The sequence below is a fragment of the Camellia sinensis genome, chromosome 6 (assembly GCF_055761805.1).
Source record: "Camellia sinensis isolate YWXY chromosome 6, ASM5576180v1, whole genome shotgun sequence".
Lineage (NCBI taxonomy): Eukaryota > Viridiplantae > Streptophyta > Magnoliopsida > Ericales > Theaceae > Camellia > Camellia sinensis.
This window is the reverse complement of record NC_138966.1, coordinates 136,941,266-136,946,183: the sequence shown is the minus strand read 5'-3', so window position 1 is coordinate 136,946,183 and position 4,918 is coordinate 136,941,266. Positions and strand designations below refer to the sequence as shown.

Here is a 4,918-nt window from a genome sequence, read left to right as displayed (position 1 = left end):
CGTGACTGAAAAATTTAGGATTGGGTTGATAGATTAGTATTCTTTTAAGTTGTAACCTAAGTTTAGTAACATACTAACATTCTATTTTGATAAAAAAAAAAAAAAATTAAAAAGTAAATAACAAATCATTTTTTTATTTAAATTTAAAATAAAATAAATTGAGAAAGAGTTAAAAAATGTTCTAATAAAGGAGGAGAGAGGGGCTCCAATCCAATAGAATTCGGGTCAAATTTTGCAAGTTGAGATCCTCTCCTTGGTCTCTCTTCTTGCCTCCCTACTTGCAACGGTGGAGATGCACCCCAAGATGATCCAATAGTCCTATTTCCAAAAAAAAAAAAAAAATTAAAACAAATTGAAATAGCCAAATCTGGATTGTTGGATCATTTTAAAGTGCATCTCCACCGTTGTAAATAAAGATGCAAGGAGAGAGACTAAGGAGAAGATCTCAACTCACAATGGCGGGGCAAGTTTTAGATTACAATAATGTTAAAATGATTAGTGTATTAATAATATATTAAGTAAATATAATCCAATATATTATTAAATAAAATTTAAAGAGTAAATTATACTGACACCCTTTGAGATTTATGTTTATTACAGTCCCTCCTCACCTTTTAAAAATTACATATCTCTCATGAGATTTAAAGTTTCATTACAGGTTCCCCCTCAGTAATTTAATTTTTTTAAATATTAATTTTGCCCTCACTAGGTAAATTACATTGATACCCCTCACATTTTAGAAATTATAATCCCCTCCTTAAGGTTTAAAGTAGCATTATCAATTGCTCCATCGGTTAGTATTAGTTGGAAAAAAAATTCATTGGAAAAAAAATTAATTGGAAAAAAAATTTGTTAGTAAAATTTTTAAATTTCTGTTTAAAAACCAACATAAGCTCATTTTTGAATTTACTTTTTTTTCTCAAATTTACAAACTGAGACAACCATTTATAAACCAAAAAAATTATCAAACAAGTTTTTATGGTAGTTTTTATAGCGATCCCGGGTTTACCCTTGTTGTACAGTGATCCGGACATGTGTCCGTGGATGTTGGTAGTTGTTTATTATCTTGTTTGCATCATTTTTACTTTGTATATTGAGTTATAGGATGTGTTGGGCAGGTTTGTTACAGGTTGGTTGTGTTTGGGAGCCTAGTGCTGCTGCCCAGATTTTTGGACCTTCGTTCGAGCGAGGAGTTGGTCGCTCGAGCGAGAGTTGAGTCGTGCCTGGTGGATCGAGCCAGAGTGGCTTCGCTCGAGCGAGCGATTGCGTCTGGTTCTGGACCTGAGAGCTGCACTTCTTGGCTCGAGCGAGTTTTCTTCGCTCGAGCGGTCTGGTTAGTTCTTCGCTCGAGCGAGAAGTCTGTCGCTCGAGCGTGCTTCTGGTTGCAGACCTGAGGGTTTGAGTTGTTAGCTCGAGCGAGCATTCTTTCGCTCGAGCGCACTTCTGAGTTTTCGACTCGAGCGAGAACTTCTTGGCTCGAACGTGAGTTTTCTGTGTCTGGTCGCTCGAGCGAGCGTGTTTTATATCAGCGGACAGTAGCGTTTTTGAACATCAGTTTTTCACTTCCTTTTCTTTCAAACCCTAGATCCGAGACTCTCTCTCTCTACACTTACACTCTCTCTAAGATTTGATCTCCCCAGAGTGTGAATCTAGCCTAGGGCATTTGTTAAAAAGATAGAGGGCGTTGAGAGCTTCGACTTAATCTGAAGAAGTTTGGATTTGGAGCACGTTGATCTTCGAGTCTTCATCTCCTTTTTGGCTCAAACTTCGAGGTAGGGATATCCTACTCCTCTCTATGGATTTTGTCTTTAAATTTTAGTATTTTGAGATGTTGGGGTTGGTTTGGTAATTTGGTGAAAGTTTGGGACTTTTGTGTTATTTTACAAAAGTTGGGGTTTTATTCATAATAAACCTAGATGCATGTTTGGCATAGAGAAATGGAATAAATGTTGAATCATTGATGAAAATGGGACCTAAGGGTTGAAATGTTAATTATGGAAAATGACCTAATTACATTGTTTGATTAATTGGGATAATTAATTGTGAGAAATGAGGAAATGAAATGAGATTGTTGAGATTGGGAATGCAAAGGGTTAAAGGGTGTAGTTGAATTATTTATCACTCACCGGAATGAAATGTTGATTGAATATCCATTGTGCATTTATTTTCTGTTTAGAGATAACTGTTTTGGGCTATCGGTGGAGGATAGTCGTGATTGTTGTAGACAATGCATGATGATTAGGCAAACGGAAACTAATCAATGGAATGTGTCATGGAATTTGACGGTTGATAGAATACATTAACTGTATGTATTGAGTGATTGTATATAGAACCAATGTGTTTGTATACGTTATGTGTAGAGGAGGAGATGGGGGATGTACTCCGCGGTTTAGGGGAAGATGGGGGATGTACCTCTAAATCGGATAGCGTTGGGAGGAGATAGGGGATGAACTCCGTAGATACAGCTCATATGCTTGTCTAGAGAAGTGAAGATAGAACTCATATGCTTATCTTTGTGAAATGTGGATACAGCTTATATGCTTATCTGTGAATGTGGGATATAGTTTTTATACATATCTGTTGAAATGATAACAGAGCTAATATGCTTATCTGTTGAAAAAGGGAAAATGAAAAGTAACTTGGACTCATAAGTCGTATGACATAAAATGTGATTTATGTGGATGCATCAGTGTTGGCCATCTATCAATTGCTAATTTTTTAGTCATTGTTCATGGTTGGTTTAGTGTATTTCTACTGGACTGTGGCTCACCCTATATGGGAATATCATTTTCAGGTACAGGTAGCATGCCACCTCCAAGGACATAGCTTGGGAGACTAGAGGCGGACATACTTTTGTCGTTTTATTTTTGATGTATTACATGTAAATTCAAGCCAAGGGCTTAATATGTAAATGAGTTAGTACTCTTTTGTTGTAACCAAGTGTTAACTTGGAAAGCTGTAAGCCCATAGGGCATTTGCTTTTGTTGTTAACATGTAATACTTTTTGTAATGAAACTCTGATAAATGGAAGAATGTGGACCTTTTACATATAAATGCATATCTTTATTGATGGGTTTAATGTTGTTATTTTGAGGGCGTTACAGTTTTCAAAATTTTTGTAAATATAAATTGAATACTGAAAACGAAATAGTTACCAAACATGCTTCAGATGGTAAAAATGTCGTAAAATTAACAAAAAATTAAATAAGTTACCAACGTAAGAAAATACTCATTAAAAGATTCTTATAGCTATGTATGGTTTGATTTTTAGAATTTTTTTAAAAAATTAAAAATTAATTTGGTTAAGAAATAAAAAATAAAAAAATAAATATCATCAGGTGCAGGTCCAGAACCAAGAGACCCTGGCTGGCCATAAAGAGACTGCCCTAGTTGCATGACTTCTTGGTTCAGTGAGGCCATTGCGTCCTTAATGGTTTGAGTTGAACCCACTGAGATAGCATCCTTTAGTTCTTTCAGTTTGGTCTCCACCTTCTCCTTGACCGGAGGAGGAACCTTGCCTCCCAGCTCCTTAAGCTGCTTTTCAGTTTGGTAGACAACAGATTCCGCCTGATTTTTCGTGTCGATAGCATCTCTTTTTTCCTTAACTTCCTTTGCGAACTTTTTAGCCTCTTGAACCGTCTTATCCACCTACAACATTTTCATTTCATCCAAATGGAGTTTTCAAGATTCATTAATGAGATACAGTTGAAGCAAGCATAAATTTGACTAAAAACAGTTTCAAAAAGTACGGGGGAAAAAAATCTTTCAAACTTTCTATTTCAGTCGGATCGTAGGAAATCAACTGATCACAATTTCATTAATTTAAATGAAATAATTTCATTCTCCTTTACCATTTTACTTGGGCAATCTAGTAGTAGCTGACATTTCCTATAATTCCTTATCTAAATGTTGACCCTAAATTTTTTTCTCTTTCTTTATAGAAAAACTCGCAATAACAGATGAGTATATATCAAGTGTCTGATAAGTGAGTTCCACTTCCTTGGTTAAATACCTATTCAACTTTCTATTGTCAAAAAGTTCAGATCTCAATAAATCAATTTTCTTTGACTGTCTTCAAGATAAAATAAATTTGCAAAACCAATATATAGTATGGTTTAGGAAATTCAGTTTTGCTTTCTTAACTATTACAGCAAGTCACCAGTTTAAGATCAACCTAAAAATAGTCACTTGTTTAACACTAACAATCTCAGAGATATTCATTACCAGTTTTTAACTACTCATCTTGTGGATCTCTTTCATTCGATAACATTACCGTCATAAGAAGAGTTAAACAAAGACATACCTCATCTTTAGGTAAGGTGCTAACACCGGTTATTGTGATGTCCTGCTTCTTTCCTGTTCCCTTGCCAACAGCTGTGACAGAAAGAATACCATTGGCATCGATGTCACATTTGACTTCAATCTGTGGAACACCACGTGGAGCTAGTGGAATACTATCAAGACGGAAGCTTCCCAGAGATTTGTTGTCCCTCCCAAACTCTCTTCACCTAGAAGGACATTAATCTCGACACTGGTCTGCCCATCTGCAGCAGTGGAGAAGACCTCTGATTTGGATGTCAGTAAGGTAGTGTTCCTCGGAATAATCTTTGTCATTACACCACCCAATGTTTCAGCACAATGTCACTAACGTCTCTAGCTAAGACACCAGACTGGAACCCAAAAACAGAATGTGGGATAATTACTGTATGAGAGGGTTCAAGAAAGTTGTTGGAAAATTCGAAGATTTTCGAAGAATAATCTTTGTCATTACACCACCCAATGTTTCAGCACAATGTCACTAACGTCTCTAGCTAAGACACCAGATTGGAACCCAAAAACAGAATGTGGGATAATTACTGTATGAGAGGGTTCAAGAAAGTTGTTGGAAAATTCGAAGATCCTTGAAGAAAAATTCAAA

The 4,918-nt window shown here is 35.9% G+C and overlaps 1 pseudogene; it reads right to left on the bottom strand.

Annotated features, from left to right (window-relative positions):
• Nucleotides 1-3,188: 3,188 nt before the first annotated feature.
• LOC114318126 (stromal 70 kDa heat shock-related protein, chloroplastic-like) lies at nt 3,189-4,638 on the bottom strand (annotated as a pseudogene).
• Nucleotides 4,639-4,918: the final 280 nt, after the last annotated feature.